Here is a 17910-nt window from a genome sequence, read left to right as displayed (position 1 = left end):
TGCGCTTAAAAGCTTACAGCACCTGGTATTCCCAGGCGGTCTCCCATCCAAGTACTAACCAGGCCCATCCCTGTTTAGCTTCCGAGATCAGACGAGATCAGGCGTGCTCAAGGGGGTGTGGCCGTAAGCGAGAGCAAGGCTCGCTGGCACCCTTCTTATTGAGAGGACAGCTCCGTCACCTCTTTTACGACGCTGCTTTTTTTCCCTTGCGTTTTTCTCTTCTTCCCACGTTCTCTCTCTTCACTGCCTTCGTCCCCACTCTTTTTCACTTCAGCCTTTCACTCTTGCTTCCTTCCAATGAGGACGGAGCTGCGGGAGAAAGGGCGCTATAGAGGATCGCTGTGGAGAGCTGCTGCTGTGCTTTGACATCTGAGCTCTGTGGAAAACGATCTCAATACAATTCTGAAAAACGCGACTCTCCGAACGCCAGCCGAACAAGTCTCCACAGCCGAAGCGCTGTGTCTCTTTTCAGCCGGCGATAAACCTTTCCTCGATCCTTTGCGGACTTGTAAAACTGTTCCTGATCAGAATAAAAAACGCTCACGCTAATACACAAGCACCCGTTTCTCGCCAAAGCTGACAAATAAAGAGACGGACAAGCTGCACTGCACGTGTGAACAGGGGAATGAGCGAGCGAGCGGGGATAGGGCGCCTCCTGCGCTTAAAAGCTTACAGCACCTGGTATTCCCAGGCGGTCTCCCATCCAAGTACTAACCAGGCCCATCCCTGTTTAGCTTCTGAGATCAGACGAGATCAGGCGTGCTCAAGGGGGTGTGACCGTAAGCAAGAGCAAGGCTCGCTGGCACCCTTCTTATTGAGAGGACAGCTACGTCACCTCTTTTACGACGCTGCTTTTTTTCCCTTGCGTTTTTCTCTTCTTCCCACGTTCTCTCTCTTCACTGCCTTCGTCCCCGCTCTATTTCACTTCAGCCTTTCACTCTTGCTTCCTTCCAATGAGGACGGAGCTGCGGGAGAAAGGGCGCTATAGAGGATCGCTGTGGAGAGCTGCTGCTGTGCTTTGACATCTGAGCTCTGTGGAAAACGATCTCAATACAATTCTGAAAAACGCGACTCTCCGAACGCCAGCCGAACAAGTCTCCACAGCCGAAGCGCTGTGTCTCTGTTCAGCTGGCGATAAACCTTTCCTCGATCCTTTGCGGACTTGTAAAACTGTTCCTGATCAGAATAAAAAACGCTCACGCTAATACACAAGCACCCGTGTCTCGCCAAAGCTGACAAATAAACAGACGGAGAAGCCGCACTGCACGTGTGAACAGGGGAATGAGCAAGCGAGCGGGGATAGGGCGCCTCCTGCGCTTAAAAGCTTACAGCACCTGGTATTCCCAGGCGGTCTCCCATCCAAGTACTAACCAGGCCCATCCCTGTTTAGCTTCCGAGATCAGACGAGATCAGGTGTGCTCAAGGGGGTGTGGCCATAAGCGAGAGCAAGGCTCGCTGGCACCCTTCTTATTGAGAGGACAGCTCCGTCACCTCTTTTACGACGCTGCTTTTTTTCCCTTGCGTTTTCCTCTTCTTCCCACGTTCTCTCTCTTCACTGCCTTCGTCCCCGCTCTATTTCACTTCAGCCTTTCACTCTTGCTTCCTTCCAATGAGGACGGAGCTGCGGGAGAAAGGGCGCTATAGAGGATCGCTGTGGAGAGCTGCTGCTGTGCTTTCACATCTGAGCTCTGTGGAAAACGATCTCAATACAATTCTGAAAAACGCGACTCTCCGAACGCCAGCCGAACAAGTCTCCACAGCCGAAGCGCTGTGTCTCTTTTCAGCTGGCGATAAACCTTTCCTCGATCCTTTGCGGACTTGTAAAACTGTTCCTGATCAGAATAAAAAACGCTCACGCTAATACACAAGCACCCGTGTCTCGCCAAAGCTGACAAATAAACAGACGGACAAGCCGCACTGCACGTGTGAACAGGGGAATGAGCGAGCGAGCGGGGATAGGGCGCCTCCTGCGCTTAAAAGCTTACAGCACCTGGTATTCCCAGGCGGTCTCCCATCCAAGTACTAACCAGGCCCATCCCTGTTTAGCTTCCGAGATCAGACGAGATCAGGCGTGCTCAAGGGGGTGTGGCCGTAAGCGAGAGCAAGGCTCGCTGGCACCCTTCTTATTGAGAGGACAGCTCCGTCACCTCTTTTACGACGCTGCTTTTTTTCCCTTACGTTTTTCTCTTCTTCCCACGTTCTCTCTCTTCACTGCCTTCGTCCCCACTCTTTTTCACTTCAGCCTTTCACTCTTGCTTCCTTCCAATGAGGACGGAGCTGCGGGAGAAAGGGCGTTATAGAGGATCGCTGTGGAGAGCTGCTGCTGTGCTTTGACATCTGAGCTCTGTGGAAAACGATCTCAATACAATTCTGAAAAACGCGACTCTCCGAACGCCAGCCGAACAAGTCTCCACAGCCGAAGCGCTGTGTCTCTTTTCAGCCGGCGATAAACCTTTCCTCGATCCTTTGCGGACTTGTAAAACTGTTCCTGATCAGAATAAAAAACGCTCACGCTAATACACAAGCACCCGTTTCTCGCCAAAGCTGACAAATAAGGAGACGGACAAGCTGCACTGCACGTGTGAACAGGGGAATGAGCGAGCGAGCGGGGATAGGGCGCCTCCTGCGCTTAAAAGCTTACAGCACCTGGTATTCCCAGGCGGTCTCCCATCCAAGTACTAACCAGGCCCATCCCTGTTTAGCTTCTGAGATCAGACGAGATCAGGCGTGCTCAAGGGGGTGTGACCGTAAGCAAGAGCAGGGCTCGCTGGCACCCTTCTTATTGAGAGGACAGCTACGTCACCTCTTTTACGACGCTGCTTTTTTTCCCTTGCGTTTTTCTCTTCTTCCCACGTTCTCTCTCTTCACTGCCTTCGTCCCCGCTCTATTTCACTTCAGCCTTTCACTCTTGCTTCCTTCCAATGAGGACGGAGCTGCGGGAGAAAGGGCGCTATAGAGGATCGCTGTGGAGAGCTGCTGCTGTGCTTTGACATCTGAGCTCTGTGGAAAACGATCTCAATACAATTCTGAAAAACGCGACTCTCCGAACGCCAGCCGAACAAGTCTCCACAGCCGAAGCGCTGTGTCTCTGTTCAGCTGGCGATAAACCTTTCCTCGATCCTTTGCGGACTTGTAAAACTGTTCCTGATCAGAATAAAAAACGCTCACGCTAATACACAAGCACCCGTGTCTCGCCAAAGCTGACAAATAAACAGACGGAGAAGCCGCACTGCACGTGTGAACAGGGGAATGAGCAAGCGAGCGGGGATAGGGCGCCTCCTGCGCTTAAAAGCTTACAGCACCTGGTATTCCCAGGCGGTCTCCCATCCAAGTACTAACCAGGCCCATCCCTGTTTAGCTTCCGAGATCAGACGAGATCAGGTGTGCTCAAGGGGGTGTGGCCATAAGCGAGAGCAAGGCTCGCTGGCACCCTTCTTATTGAGAGGACAGCTCCGTCACCTCTTTTACGACGCTGCTTTTTTTCCCTTGCGTTTTCCTCTTCGTCCCACGTTCTCTCTCTTCACTGCCTTCGTCCCCGCTCTATTTCACTTCAGCCTTTCACTCTTGCTTCCTTCCAATGAGGACGGAGCTGCGGGAGAAAGGGCGCTATAGAGGATCGCTGTGGAGAGCTGCTGCTGTGCTTTCACATCTGAGCTCTGTGGAAAACGATCTCAATACAATTCTGAAAAACGCGACTCTCCGAACGCCAGCCGAACAAGTCTCCACAGCCGAAGCGCTGTGTCTCTTTTCAGCTGGCGATAAACCTTTCCTCGATCCTTTGCGGACTTGTAAAACTGTTCCTGATCAGAATAAAAAACGCTCACGCTAATACACAAGCACCCGTGTCTCGCCAAAGCTGACAAATAAACAGACGGACAAGCCGCACTGCACGTGTGAACAGGGGAATGAGCGAGCGAGCGGGGATAGGGCGCCTCCTGCGCTTAAAAGCTTACAGCACCTGGTATTCCCAGGCGGTCTCCCATCCAAGTACTAACCAGGCCCATCCCTGTTTAGCTTCTGAGATCAGACGAGATCAGGCGTGCTCAAGGGGGTGTGGCCGTAAGCGAGAGCAAGGCTCGCTGGCACCCTTCTTATTGAGAGGACAGCTCCGTCACCTCTTTTACGACGCTGCTTTTTTTCCCTTGCGTTTTTCTCTTCTTCCCACGTTCTCTCTCTTCACTGCCTTCGTTCCAGCTCTTTTTCACTTCAGCCTTTCACTCTTGCTTCCTTCCAATGAGGACGGAGCTGCGGGAGAAAGGGCGCTATAGAGGATCGCTGTGGAGAGCTGCTGCTGTGCTTTGACATCTGAGCTCTGTGGAAAACGATCTCAATACAATTCTGAAAAACGCGACTCTCCGAACGCCAGCCGAACAAGTCTCCACAGCCGAAGCGCTGTGTCTCTTTTCAGCTGGCGATAAACCTTTCCTCGATCCTTTGCGGACTTGTAAAACTGTTCCTGATCAGAATAAAAAACGCTCACGCTAATACACAAGCACCCGTGTCTCGCCAACGCTGACAAATAAACAGACGGACAAGCCGCACTGCACGTGTGAACAGGGGAATGAGCGAGCGAGCGGGGATAGGGCGCCTCCTGCGCTTAAAAGCTTACAGCACCTGGTATTCCCAGGCGTTCTCCCAGCCAAGTACTAACCAGGCCCATCCCTGTTTAGCTTCCGAGATCAGACGAGATCAGGCGTGCTCAAGGGGGTGTGGCCGTAAGGGAGAGCAAGGCTCGCTGGCACCCTTCTTATTGAGAGGACAGCTCCGTCACCTCTTTTACGACGCTGCTTTTTTTCCCTTGCGTTTTTCTCTTCTTCCCACGTTCTCTCTCTTCACTGCCTTCGTCCCCGCTCTATTTCACTTCAGCCTTTCACTCTTGCTTCCTTCCAATGAGGACGGAGCTGCGGGAGAAAGGGCGCTATAGAGGATCGCTGTGGAGAGCTGCTGCTGTGCTTTGACATCTGAGCTCTGTGGAAAACGATCTCAATACAATTCTGAAAAACGCGACTCTCCGAACGCCAGCCGAACAAGTCTCCACAGCCGAAGCGCTGTGTCTCTTTTCAGCTGGCGATAAACCTTTCCTCGATCCTTTGCGGACTTGTAAAACTGTTCCTGATCAGAATAAAAAACGCTCACGCTAATGTAGCGGCGAGGCTTCATAATAAGAAAGAATTAAGTGTTCTGAGCCTTCCCAAAAGAGGCCCCATCTCACCCTCCATCTCTGTGGTGCAGCCACAGAGAAAGAATTCATGCAAGCTGATTTAAGATTTTTTCTTGTGATAAGAAACCAGCTCCCAAAGGGGGATGCACTTAGCTAAGCCTGGCTATCATGATCAATGGTCACCCATTGGCGCCTATCTGTTTAGGGAGTGCCAGTTGGACATCTGGACTGCATTACTAAGTGTCAGGACTAAGTGACTCATATCTCACCTTGATCAACCAATCAGGGACTGGTAGGGCCGAGTAACCCACGTGGGACTCTGATGCCCATGAACTTTCAGCCAATCAATGAGCTGAAGTTCCTCCAGGTAAAACAGGCAACACAGAGAGCCTGTGAGTTTCAGAAGGGAGATTCAACAAGATTCAGTAAGATTCTGGAGAGGATTCTGTGGACTGTTCTAAAGGGAATTCAAAGGAGAATTCCAGGGCAGGACGGCCCAGGAGCAGAAGGCTCCCAAGGGCAGGACATTCTCACAGCGCGCCTCCTGACCATCCTGAGACTCAGCCCGGACAACCACGGAACGGCCAGTGTGTCCGAGTGCCAGAACTTTCCTTTGTTCTAAGAGTCTAGAGTGGAGGTTGCCAGAGAGTAACCAGCAGCAGGCCTCGTGAACAGGTCGGAACTGTGGACAGCTGAATCACTATTCAGAACTAGCTCTTCATCAGGAACGAACCGGTCCTCTTCCTGACTTGCTGGGACCCACAGTCATCTTTTCTCCTGTGCACAAACTTTGCCAACTAGCCGGACAGTGAGCATCAGCAGCGCACCGTCGCAAGCCGCACAGCACAGCCTGGCACGGAGCCAGAGAGCGCGGATTGGACAGCAACAGCCTGCAACTGTTTCTTTGTGCCCGCAGGAGATCTGAATCCCCAAAGATTGGATGAGTATTCAACTTCAATGCATTACAGCTCGAGAATTCAATTGTTATCCCAACCAGTTGATATCAATTTAATTCCTAAGAGTTATGTACTTGTTTTGAGTATCCAATGTAGAAGTTGTAACCAAGTTCACTTTACGAAACGGTCTAAATGAATGATATACTGAACGTATGTCCTCTTGATATGTGTAACACTTTGTAACTGATTGAATATATACCTTTTGTATTCTGATAACCCTCTCGATAAGATCTGTTAGGTTTACATGCATATTCTATGTATTAATAAATGTATCCTCATGTATTAGTACCTGTGTGTGTGCGTTGTTTGAGTTATGTCGCATGGTTGGATTCTAAAGCCATCAAAAGAATCAACTTTGTGATTTACTGCTACAATTAATAATTGTCTCAGTAAATGCCCAAACCCTACAGAACTGGTGCCTTCAGAGAGCCACTATGATTACATATTTGGCGTCCCTGAACCGGCTTAATCTACACTAATACACGAGCACCCGTGTCTCGCCAAAGCTGACAAATAAACAGACGGACAAGCCGCACTGCACGTGTGAACAGGGGAATGAGCGAGCGAGCGGGGATAGGGCGCCTCCTGCGCTTAAAAGCTTACAGCACCTGGTATTCTCAGGCGGTCTCCCATCCAAGTACTAACCAGGCCCATCCCTGTTTAGCTTCTGAGATCAGACGAGATCAGGCGTGCTCAAGGGGTGTGGCCGTAAGCGAGAGCAAGGCTCGCTGGCACCCTTCTTATTGAGAGGACAGCTCCGTCACCTCTTTTACGACGCTGCTTTTTTCCCCTTGCGTTTTTCTCTTCTTCCCACGTTCTCTCTCTTCATTGCCTTCGTCCCCGCTCTATTTCACTTCAGCCTTTCACTCTTGCTTCCTTCCAATGAGGACGGAGCTGCGGGAGAAAGGGCGCTATAGAGGATCGCTGTAGAGAGCTGCTGCTGTGCTTTGACATCTGAGCTCTGTGGAAAACGATCTCAATACAATTCTGAAAAACGCGACTCTCCGAACGCCAGCCGAACAAGTCTCCACAGCCGAAGCGCTGTGTCTCTTTTCAGCTGGCGATAAACCTTTCCTCGATCCTTTGCGGACTTGTAAAACTGTTCCTGATCAGAATAAAAAACGCTCACGCTAATATACAAGCACCCGTGTCTCGCCAAAGCTGACAAATAAACAGACAGACAAGCCGCACTGCACGTGTGAACAGGGGAATGAGCGAGTGAGCGGGGATAGGGCGCCTCCTGCGCTTAAAAGCTTACAGTACCTGGTATTCCCAGGCGGTCTCCCATCCAAGTACTAACCAGGCCCATCCCTGTTTAACTTCCGAGATCAGACGAGATCAGGCGTGCTCAAGGGGGTGTAGCCGTAAGCGAGAGCAAGGCTCGCTGGCACCCTTCTTATTGAGAGGACAGCTCCGTCACCTCTTTTACGACGCTGCTTTTTTTCCCTTGCGTTTTTCTCTTCTTCCCACGTTCTCTCTCTTCACTGCCTTCGTCCCCGCTCTATTTCACTTCAGCCTTTCACTCTTGCTTCCTTCCAATGAGGACGGAGCTGCGGGAGAAAGGGCGCTATAGAGGATCGCTGTGGAGAGCTGCTGCTGTGCTTTGACATCTGAGCTCTGTGGAAAACGATCTCAATACAATTCTGAAAAACGCGACTCTCCGAACGCCAGCCGAACAAGTCTCCACAGCCGAAGCGCTGTGTCTCTTTTCAGCTGGCGATAAACCTTTCCTCGATCCTTTGCGGACTTGTAAAACTGTTCCTGATCAGAATAAAAAACGCTCACGCTAATGTAGCGGCGAGGCTTCATAATAAGAAAGAATTAAGTGTTCTGAGCCTTCCCAAAAGAGGCCCCATCTCACCCTCCATCTCTGTGGTGCAGCCACAGAGAAAGAATTCATGCAAGCTGATTTAAGATTTTTTCTTGTGATAAGAAACCAGCTCCCAAAGGGGGATGCACTTAGCTAAGCCTGGCTATCATGATCAATGGTCACCCATTGGCGCCTATCTGTCTAGGGAGTGCCAGTTGGACATCTGGACTGCATTACTAAGTGTCAGGACTAAGTGACTCATATCTCACCTTGATCAACCAATCAGGGACTGGTAGGGCCGAGTAACCCACGTGGGACTCTGATGCCCATGAACTTTCAGCCAATCAATGAGCTGAAGTTCCTCCAGGTAAAACAGGCAACACAGAGAGCCTGTGAGTTTCAGAAGGGAGATTCAACAAGATTCAGTAAGATTCTGGAGAGGATTCTGTGGACTGTTCTAAAGGGAATTCAAAGGAGAATTCCAGGGCAGGACGGCCCAGGAGCAGAAGGCTCCCAAGGGCAGGACATTCTCACAGCGCGCCTCCTGACCATCCTGAGACTCAGCCCGGACAACCACGGAACGGCCAGTGTGTCCGAGTGCCAGAACTTTCCTTTGTTCTAAGAGTCTAGAGTGGAGGTTGCCAGAGAGTAACCAGCAGCAGGCCTCGTGAACAGGTCGGAACTGTGGACAGCTGAATCACTATTCAGAACTAGCTCTTCATCAGGAACGAACCGGTCCTCTTCCTGACTTGCTGGGACCCACAGTCATCTTTTCTCCTGTGCACAAACTTTGCCAACTAGCCGGACAGTGAGCATCAGCAGCGCACCGTCGCAAGCCGCACAGCACAGCCTGGCACGGAGCCAGAGAGCGCGGATTGGACAGCAACAGCCTGCAACTGTTTCTTTGTGCCCGCAGGAGATCTGAATCCCCAAAGATTGGATGAGTATTCAACTTCAATGCATTACAGCTCGAGAATTCAATTGTTATCCCAACCAGTTGATATCAATTTAATTCCTAAGAGTTATGTACTTGTTTTGAGTATCCAATGTAGAAGTTGTAACCAAGTTCACTTTACGAAACGGTCTAAATGAATGATATACTGAACGTATGTCCTCTTGATATGTGTAACACTTTGTAACTGATTGAATATATACCTTTTGTATTCTGATAACCCTCTCGATAAGATCTGTTAGGTTTACATGCATATTCTATGTATTAATAAATGTATCCTCATGTATTAGTACCTGTGTGTGTGCGTTGTTTGAGTTATGTCGCATGGTTGGATTCTAAAGCCATCAAAAGAATCAACTTTGTGATTTACTGCTACAATTAATAATTGTCTCAGTAAATGCCCAAACCCTACAGAACTGGTGCCTTCAGAGAGCCACTATGATTACATATTTGGCGTCCCTGAACCGGCTTAATCTACACTAATACACGAGCACCCGTGTCTCGCCAAAGCTGACAAATAAACAGACGGACAAGCCGCACTGCACGTGTGAACAGGGGAATGAGCGAGCGAGCGGGGATAGGGCGCCTCCTGCGCTTAAAAGCTTACAGCACCTGGTATTCTCAGGCGGTCTCCCATCCAAGTACTAACCAGGCCCATCCCTGTTTAGCTTCTGAGATCAGACGAGATCAGGCGTGCTCAAGGGGTGTGGCCGTAAGCGAGAGCAAGGCTCGCTGGCACCCTTCTTATTGAGAGGACAGCTCCGTCACCTCTTTTACGACGCTGCTTTTTTCCCCTTGCGTTTTTCTCTTCTTCCCACGTTCTCTCTCTTCATTGCCTTCGTCCCCGCTCTATTTCACTTCAGCCTTTCACTCTTGCTTCCTTCCAATGAGGACGGAGCTGCGGGAGAAAGGGCGCTATAGAGGATCGCTGTAGAGAGCTGCTGCTGTGCTTTGACATCTGAGCTCTGTGGAAAACGATCTCAATACAATTCTGAAAAACGCGACTCTCCGAACGCCAGCCGAACAAGTCTCCACAGCCGAAGCGCTGTGTCTCTTTTCAGCTGGCGATAAACCTTTCCTCGATCCTTTGCGGACTTGTAAAACTGTTCCTGATCAGAATAAAAAACGCTCACGCTAATACACAAGCACCCGTGTCTCGCCAAAGCTGACAAATAAACAGACGGACAAGCCGCACTGCACGTGTGAACAGGGGAATGAGCGAGCGAGCGGGGATAGGGCGCCTCCTGCGCTTAAAAGCTTACAGCACCTGGTATTCCCAGGCGGTCTCCCATCCAAGTACTAACCAGGCCCATCCCTGTTTAGCTTCCGAGATCAGACGAGATCAGGCGTGCTCAAGGGGGTGTGGCCATAAGCAAGAGCAAGGCTCGCTGGCACCCTTCTTATTGAGAGGACAGCTCCGTCACCTCTTTTACGACGCTGCTTTTTTCCCCTTGCGTTTTTCTCTTCTTCCCACGTTCTCTCTCTTCATTGCCTTCGTCCCCGCTCTATTTCACTTCAGCCTTTCACTCTTGCTTCCTTCCAATGAGGACGGAGCTGCGGGAGAAAGGGCGCTATAGAGGATCGCTGTAGAGAGCTGCTGCTGTGCTTTGACATCTGAGCTCTGTGGAAAACGATCTCAATACAATTCTGAAAAACGCGACTCTCCGAACGCCAGCTGAACAAGTCTCCACAGCCGAAGCGCTGTGTCTCTTTTCAGCTGGCGATAAACCTTTCCTCGATCCTTTGCGGACTTGTAAAACTGTTCCTGATCAGAATAAAAAACGCTCACGCTAATGAAGCGGCGAGGCTTCATAATAAGAAAGAATTAAGTGTTCTGAGCCTTCCCAAAAGAGGCCCCATCTCACCCTCCATCTCTGTGGTGCAGCCACAGAGAAAGAATTCATGCAAGCTGATTTAAGATTTTTTCTTGTGATAAGAAACCAGCTCCCAAAGGGGGATGCACTTAGCTAAGCCTGGCTATCATGATCAATGGTCATCCATTGGCGCCTATCTGTCTAGGGAGTGCCAGTTGGACATCTGGACTGCATTACTAAGTGTTAGGACTAAGTGACTCATATCTCACCTTGATCAACCAATCAGGGACTGGTAGGGCCGAGTAACCCACGTGGGACTCTGATGCCCATGAACTTTCAGCTAATCAATGAGCTGAAGTTCCTCCAGGTAAAACAGGCAACACAGAGAGCCTGTGAGTTTCAGAAGGGAGATTCAACAAGATTCAGTAAGATTCTGGAGAGGATTCTGTGGACTGTTCTAAAGGGAATTCAAAGGAGAATTCCAGGGCAGCATGGCCCAGGAGCAGAAGGCTCCCAAGGGCAGGACATTCTCACAGCGCGCCTCCTGACCATCCTGAGACTCAGCCCGGACAACCACGGAACGGCCAGTGTGTCCGAGTGCCAGAACTTTCCTTTGTTCTAAGAGTCTAGAGTGGAGGTTGCCAGAGAGTAACCAGCAGCAGGCCTCGTGAACAGGTCGGAACTGTGGACAGCTGAATCACTATTCAGAACTAGCTCTTCATCAGGAACGAACCGGTCCTCTTCCTGACTTGCTGGGACCCACAGTCATCTTTTCTCCTGTGCACAAACTTTGCCAACTAGCCGGACAGTGAGCATCAGCAGCGCACCGTCGCAAGCCGCACAGCACAGCCTGGCACGGAGCCAGAGAGCGCGGATTGGACAGCAACAGCCTGCAACTGTTTCTTTGTGCCCGCAGGAGATCTGAATCCCCAAAGATTGGATGAGTATTCAACTTCAATGCATTACAGCTCGAGAATTCAATTGTTATCCCAACCAGTTGATATCAATTTAATTCCTAAGAGTTATGTACTTGTTTTGAGTATCTAATGTAGAAGTTGTAACCAAGTTCACTTTACGAAACGGTCTAAATGAATGATATACTGAACGTATGTCCTCTTGATATGTGTAACACTTTGTAACTGATTGAATATATACCTTTTGTATTCTGATAACCCTCTCGATAAGATCTGTTAGGTTTACATGCATATTCTATGTATTAATAAATGTATCCTCGTGTATTAGTACCTGTGTGTGTGCGTTGTTTGAGTTATGTCGCATGGTTGGATTCTAAAGCCATCAAAAGAATCAACTTTGTGATTTACTGCTACAATTAATAATTGTCTCAGTAAATGCCCAAACCCTACAGAACTGGTGCCTTCAGAGAGCCACTATGATTACATATTTGGCGTCCCTGAACCGGCTTAATCTACACTAATACACGAGCACCCGTGTCTCGCCAAAGCTGACAAATAAACAGACGGACAAGCCGCACTGCACGTGTGAACAGGGGAATGAGCGAGCGAGCGGGGATAGGGCGCCTCCTGCGCTTAAAAGCTTACAGCACCTGGTATTCCCAGGCGGTCTCCCATCCAAGTACTAACCAGGCCCATCCCTGTTTAGCTTCCGAGATCAGACGAGATTAGGCGTGCTCAAGGGGGTGTGGCCATAAGCAAGAGCAAGGCTCGCTGGCACCCTTCTTATTGATAGGACAGCTCCGTTACCTCTTTTACGACGCTGCTTTTTTTCCCTTGCGTTTTTCTTTTCTTCCCACGTTCTCTCTCTTCATTGCCTTCGTCCCCGCTCTATTTCACTTCAGCCTTTCACTCTTGCTTCCTTCCAATGAGGACGGAGCTGCGGGAGAAAGGGCGCTATAGAGGATCGCTGTAGAGAGCTGCTGCTGTGCTTTGACATCTGAGCTCTGTGGAAAACGATCTCAATACAATTCTGAAAAACGCGACTCTCCGAACGCCAGCCGAACAAGTCTCCACAGCCGAAGCGCTGTGTCTCTTTTCAGCTGGCGATAAACCTTTCCTCGATCCTTTGCGGACTTGTAAAACTGTTCATGATCAGAATAAAAAACGCTCACGCTAATACACAAGCACCCCTGTCTCGCCAAAGCTGACAAATAAACAGACGGACAAGCCGCACTGCACGTGTGAACAGGGGAGTGAGCGAGCGAGCGAGCGGGGATAGGGCGCCTCCTGCGCTTAAAAGCTTTCTGAATTCTGAGTACGTACGGGATCCTCGGCCTTGCGCTTATAACAAAGTCCAAGTCCCTTTGCAGACAACAGCAGTTGTCACATGATTGTCTCTGAGGATGTGCGACAATGGCCAAGGAGAGCCCCGATCTGAGCTTGCGCTCACTTTTTGACCAAGACACAGGTGTGTGCTGATTGGTTGAGAGTTTGGCGGGCATTGGAGACCCACGTGGTATTACCACGCCCTGCGTGAGATATGAGTCACTTACTCTTAACACTTTGGAATGCAGTCCAGATGTCCATTTGGCACTCCCTAGACAGATAGGCGCCAATGGATGACCATTGATCATGATAGCCAGGCTTAGCTAAGTGCATCCCCATCTGGGAGCTGTCCCTTATCAAAAGAAAACATCTTAAATCAGCCTGCATGAATACTTTCTCTGTGGCTGCACCACAGAGATGGAAGGTGAGATGGGGCCTCATTTAGGACAGCATACCACCGCTTAATTCTGTCTTATTAACAAGCATTGCCGCTACAACGGCATCTTTCCTGTCAAACTTCCTCCTGACTTGTTTGACAGGATCTGGGCCGTGGTGAACAGTGGGAAAGACGCCCTGTGGAGAGTGAGGAACATGGGGCTGTTCAAAGGCATCGAGGTCCCAGTCAAGGCAGCAGGTAGCCTGGCCCTGTTCATCACCCAAGAGAACTATTACCTCAGAGATCTGTGGAGAGAAAGGAGGGAGGAAGCAGAAAATCTGTGGGAAATAGAGAGCATAGGTCAATATCTCAAGAAACTGTGAAAAACATTATCATGTTTAAGTAAAGAATGTGATTTACACCAGAAAAAAAGAAATTGTTGCTATGTAACTGGTACCGTGTCAAAATGTAATGAGATGTGATCATATATACTGTTTTAAGTATGTATATTAATGTAAAGCTTTCTAATTTGTGATGTCCTGTATTTTTTTGTGAAAAGAAAATAAAGTTCTTAAAAAATCGATTCACCCAGGGCGAGGCTCGGCCATTGCACTCCGGCTGTGCTGACCCCTGCGAATTCCCCAAATGTGGGAATCTCGACTGCATTATTTCTGGTAGTGGGGGACTGCGTTCGCGCTCTCCCCTGATGTGCTTGGTCCAATATCGGATACGGAAGAGTTACGACACCACGTGCTGCGATAGGATCCCAGTTCGAAAGGAGTCGATGCCACTGCTGGTTCCCGGTTTCTTTTAGTTAGAGGTCTGGAGAAGCATTTCAAGCTGGTTACACTACTCCTTCCGGACATTCATTCCCTTTTCAAAGTCAGTCGTTTTGCTGTAGTCTGCATTATTTAGGCTGATTATCGAGGTTAGCCTTTATTTGGTCATGGGGGCCTCGGTACTGTATGCTAATTCTCAAGACAGTTTCACCCGTTTTCTGATTGCTAGGTTCTGTACCAGTGCAGACATGTCAAACAGTGAATGGCTGTACCTCTATTGTATCCGTGCTCATTGAATGAAATCAGTAATAAATGAATATATGTATAGTTATACGATAAACAAGTGGTTTATCGACTCATCTTCATTTGCAGATTTAGAGGCAGCTTCGATATTCGTTTAACAAACGTTTTTTTTTTTTATATGGGTCACACACATGCCATAGCAACAAAACATCTCTAGAGATGAGGCTATAGATCACCTTTCCATCCTCCAGGTTTTCCTCCCAAAGCCTACGGCACCAACGGTGACCCCTGCTGGCCGAGAAAGCTTGCAGCACCTGGTATTCCCAGGAAGTCTCCCATCCAAGTACTAACCAGGCCCAACCCTGCTTAGCTTCCAAGATCAGACAAGATTGGGCACATTCAGGGTGGTGTGGCCGCAAGCGAAAGTCGTGGCGCCTAACTCGCTACTTGAAGCTGTGTGTGGCTGGGGCTCTGTGCCCCCCGAGTTGGACTGAAGGATCGTTCTTGTGCAACTCTTTGGAAAGGAGCCTCTTTCCAAATCGCATTGCGTACCTGGATGTTGGCGAATGTGCTCCCTTGTGTTGGCTTGTCCCGCACTGGAGGAGAACAAACAAACTGCTCGGAGGAGCACAAGGCAAGTCTTCACAAGACAAAAACCTCCAGTGCACAGCACTCAAAACATTTCTGGGCTGTCGCGTGTTTATTTCAGCACATAAAGCGCACCAGTCCAACACGTCGGCCGGGCGCGCGGCGCCTCCGCCCTCTTGTGGCCTTGCGGCGTCAGAGCGAGAGGCTCCTTCTCGCTGCCTTTCCGCTGTGTTGCAGAGCCCCGAGAGGGAACCTGGAGCGCACACTTTGTGGGGGGCGGGGGACCGCGTTCGCGCTCTGCCCCCGGTCTCTTGCGCGAGTACTAAATCTCACGGCGCCAGCCAGCGGCCAGGAGACAAGTACAATATCGCGGGACAGGGGGGCCTCGTCATTGATTGTTACATATGAGACGGGGATTAGGAGGAGACCCCGACTGATTGGTAAAGGGGAACACTAACACCAGAGTGACACCCCCGGCGTCTCTTTTTGAGAGACGCCCTGGGATTTCTTAATGGCCAAGGAGGGTCGGGACCTCGGTTTTATGCCTCCCCCGAAGGACGGCGCCTGTTTGTGCAGCAGAGTGTCGCCATCAGGAAAGCCACACAGACCGCAGGGTGAGCGCTCCCTACTCCCAGTCACACCTCTTGCAGGAGCAGCAGCAACCTGAGCTTTTCCGGGGTGAATCTCCCATCCGGGTGCCGGCTAGGCTCACACCTGCTGGGCTGCCATGGGTGAGCCCAGTCGAGAGTCGCAGGTTGAGATCTAGTCACCGGGGAGAAACGATACAAGCAAAGGATTACTCGGCTCCCAGCACTTGAAAAGACCGACAAATGACTTGTTCCCGCCGGAGCTGAATGTACCTGAATGTTGTAGTGGTTTGATGGGCTTACTGAGACAATTATTAATTGTAGCAGTAATCACGAGGTTGTTCGTTGGGGCTTTTAGAAAATCAATCGTCAGAACAACTAACAACGCACACACGCGGGTTCAATACACGGGATACATTTATTAATATAAACTGTGCACCAAACATATACTAGTCTGCCAGGATACGAGTGGCAGACCTTACTGTGAGGGTTATCAATATACAAGGTATATAATCTCGAAGAGATGCAAACACAAAGAGATACACAACAGAGAATATATGTCAATATATATCGTTCGGTTACCAAATCGCTAATCAGTGTTATTACCCACTGTTACTCTAAACTCGGAAGTAAATACATTACTCATGAATTAAATTGATAACAACTTGTGTTGAGGTACAACTGAATTCTCGAGCCGCAATGTAGAACATGGGGTTTACTTATCCACTGTGTATGGTTTTGGAATCTCCCGGCACGAACACCAAACCAGCTGACAGGCTCTGTTGCAGCCTCTGTTGCAGCTGTTGTCCAATGGGCGTTGTGTCGGCGTTCTCTGGCTACCGGCCAACCAGTCAAGGTGCAGCTCGGAGTAGGACGGGCGGAGGAATCTGACTGCGGCGCGCAGGGCAGTCGTTGCTCCGAGGGGATCTACCAGCAGTCCGGCTGGCTAGTAGAAAGTCTCTATGCACAGATGTGACCGCGAGTCCTCACAAGTCACTCTTTTGCCTGGGAAGAAGCTGGTTAGTTCCCGGTCCAGCGCTGCTTCTGAATAAGCTATTCAGGTTGTCGACGAGGGTCCAACTGTAGGCTGCCGTTGAGCAAGCGGAGCATTCACGTTGGTAGAATTCTGAGTACGTACGGGATCCTAGGCCTCGCGCTTAGAACAAAGTCCAAGTCCTTTTGCAGACAACAGCAGTTGTCACGTGATTGTCTCTGAGGATGCGCGAAAATGGCCAAGGAGAGCCCAGATCTGAGCTTGCGCTCCCTTTTTGACCAAGACCCAGATGTGTGCTGATTGGTTGAGAGTTTGGCGGGCATTGGAGACCCACATGGTTTTACCACGCCCTGCCAGTCCCTGATTGGTTGGTCAAGATGAGATATAAGTCACTTACTCTTGACACTTAGGAATGCAGTCCAGATGTCCATTCGGCACTCCCTAGACTGATAGGCGCCAATGAATGACCATTGATCATGATAGCCAGGCTTAGCTAAGTGCATCCCTGTCTGGGAGCTTGTTCCTTATCAAAACAAAACATCTTAAATCAGCCTGCATGAATACTTTCTCTGTGGCTGCACCACAGAGATGGAGGGTGAGATGGGGCCTCCTTTAGGACAGCATACCAACACTTAATTCTGTCTTATTAACAAGCATTGCCGCTACAATAGCAATTCAAATACAACAGCCACACTGCTGAAACCATATGTTTTACACACCAGACAGGCCCCCTAACCTCATACAACCTTGCTGTGGCTGTGACCCCTTTCTTTATTTTTTTATGATGTTTTCAATATGGCACCATTAGACAGGCCGTACATGGTGATAGGAGGGTGCTATTCACGAGTCAATAGCTCTTCAAGCACAACAGCCACAGTGCTGCAACCAGGTGTTTTACACACCAGACAGGCCCCCTAACCTTATACAATCTTGCTGTGGCTGTGTCCCTTTTCTTTATTTTTTTATGATGTTTTCAATATGGCACCATTAGACAGGCCGTACATGGTGATAGGAGGGTGCTATTCACGAGTCAATAGCTCTTCAAGCACAACAGCCACAGTGCTGCAAACAGGTGTTTTACACATCAGACAGCTCCCCTAACCTTATACAACCTTGCTTTGAGATGTGGAACATTTCTTTATTTTTTAATGATTTTTTTACTGTAATCAAGTGTTGTGCTCATTAATAATAATAATAATAATAATTGCTTACACTTATATAGCGCTTTTCTGGACACTCCACTCAAAGCGCTTTACAGGTAATGGGGACTCCCCTCCACCACCACCAATGTGCAGCATCCACCTGGATGATGCGACGGCAGCCATAGTGCGCCAGAACACTCACCACTATCAGTGAGGAGGAGAGAAGAGAAATGTAGCCAATTCAAAGAGGGGAATTATTAGGAGGCCA

The 17910-nt window shown here is 49.6% G+C and overlaps 13 non-coding genes and 2 pseudogenes across 13 annotated transcripts; 1 reads left to right on the top strand and 14 right to left on the bottom strand.

Annotated features, from left to right (window-relative positions):
* Positions 1 to 10: 10 nt before the first annotated feature.
* Positions 11 to 129, bottom strand: LOC138244200 (5S ribosomal RNA). Its single transcript, XR_011192813.1, has one exon. It is a non-coding gene; the product is annotated as a 5S ribosomal RNA (ribosomal RNA).
* A 537-nt stretch (positions 130 to 666) lies between these two features.
* Positions 667 to 785, bottom strand: LOC138217889 (5S ribosomal RNA). Its single transcript, XR_011181450.1, has one exon. It is a non-coding gene; the product is annotated as a 5S ribosomal RNA (ribosomal RNA).
* A 537-nt stretch (positions 786 to 1322) lies between these two features.
* Positions 1323 to 1441, bottom strand: LOC138218857 (5S ribosomal RNA). The gene has a single exon (XR_011181547.1). It is a non-coding gene; the product is annotated as a 5S ribosomal RNA (ribosomal RNA).
* Positions 1442 to 1978: 537 nt separating this feature from the next.
* Positions 1979 to 2097, bottom strand: LOC138244199 (5S ribosomal RNA). The gene has a single exon (XR_011192812.1). It is a non-coding gene; the product is annotated as a 5S ribosomal RNA (ribosomal RNA).
* Positions 2098 to 2634: 537 nt separating this feature from the next.
* On the bottom strand, positions 2635 to 2753 carry LOC138217878 (5S ribosomal RNA). Its single transcript, XR_011181449.1, has one exon. It is a non-coding gene; the product is annotated as a 5S ribosomal RNA (ribosomal RNA).
* Positions 2754 to 3290: 537 nt separating this feature from the next.
* Positions 3291 to 3409, bottom strand: LOC138218845 (5S ribosomal RNA). Its single transcript, XR_011181545.1, has one exon. It is a non-coding gene; the product is annotated as a 5S ribosomal RNA (ribosomal RNA).
* A 537-nt stretch (positions 3410 to 3946) lies between these two features.
* Positions 3947 to 4065, bottom strand: LOC138244274 (5S ribosomal RNA). Its single transcript, XR_011192887.1, has one exon. It is a non-coding gene; the product is annotated as a 5S ribosomal RNA (ribosomal RNA).
* Positions 4066 to 4602: 537 nt separating this feature from the next.
* LOC138218581 (5S ribosomal RNA) lies at positions 4603 to 4721 on the bottom strand (annotated as a pseudogene).
* A 1992-nt stretch (positions 4722 to 6713) lies between these two features.
* LOC138217062 (5S ribosomal RNA) lies at positions 6714 to 6831 on the bottom strand. The gene has a single exon (XR_011180775.1). It is a non-coding gene; the product is annotated as a 5S ribosomal RNA (ribosomal RNA).
* A 537-nt stretch (positions 6832 to 7368) lies between these two features.
* Positions 7369 to 7487, bottom strand: LOC138216359 (5S ribosomal RNA). The gene has a single exon (XR_011180071.1). It is a non-coding gene; the product is annotated as a 5S ribosomal RNA (ribosomal RNA).
* Positions 7488 to 9479: 1992 nt separating this feature from the next.
* On the bottom strand, positions 9480 to 9597 carry LOC138217061 (5S ribosomal RNA). Its single transcript, XR_011180774.1, has one exon. It is a non-coding gene; the product is annotated as a 5S ribosomal RNA (ribosomal RNA).
* A 537-nt stretch (positions 9598 to 10134) lies between these two features.
* LOC138245222 (5S ribosomal RNA) lies at positions 10135 to 10253 on the bottom strand. The gene has a single exon (XR_011193835.1). It is a non-coding gene; the product is annotated as a 5S ribosomal RNA (ribosomal RNA).
* A 1992-nt stretch (positions 10254 to 12245) lies between these two features.
* On the bottom strand, positions 12246 to 12364 carry LOC138217803 (5S ribosomal RNA; annotated as a pseudogene).
* Positions 12365 to 13850: 1486 nt separating this feature from the next.
* Positions 13851 to 14015, top strand: LOC138243594 (U1 spliceosomal RNA). Its single transcript, XR_011192249.1, has one exon. It is a non-coding gene; the product is annotated as a U1 spliceosomal RNA (small nuclear RNA).
* A 618-nt stretch (positions 14016 to 14633) lies between these two features.
* Positions 14634 to 14752, bottom strand: LOC138217682 (5S ribosomal RNA). Its single transcript, XR_011181394.1, has one exon. It is a non-coding gene; the product is annotated as a 5S ribosomal RNA (ribosomal RNA).
* Between the last annotated feature and the right edge of the window lie 3158 nt (positions 14753 to 17910).

Source organism: Lepisosteus oculatus, chromosome 14, assembly GCF_040954835.1.
Source record: "Lepisosteus oculatus isolate fLepOcu1 chromosome 14, fLepOcu1.hap2, whole genome shotgun sequence".
Classification (NCBI taxonomy): domain Eukaryota; kingdom Metazoa; phylum Chordata; class Actinopteri; order Semionotiformes; family Lepisosteidae; genus Lepisosteus; species Lepisosteus oculatus.
The sequence above is the reverse complement of the archived record's forward strand: the minus strand, read 5'-3'. Positions and strand labels throughout refer to the sequence as shown.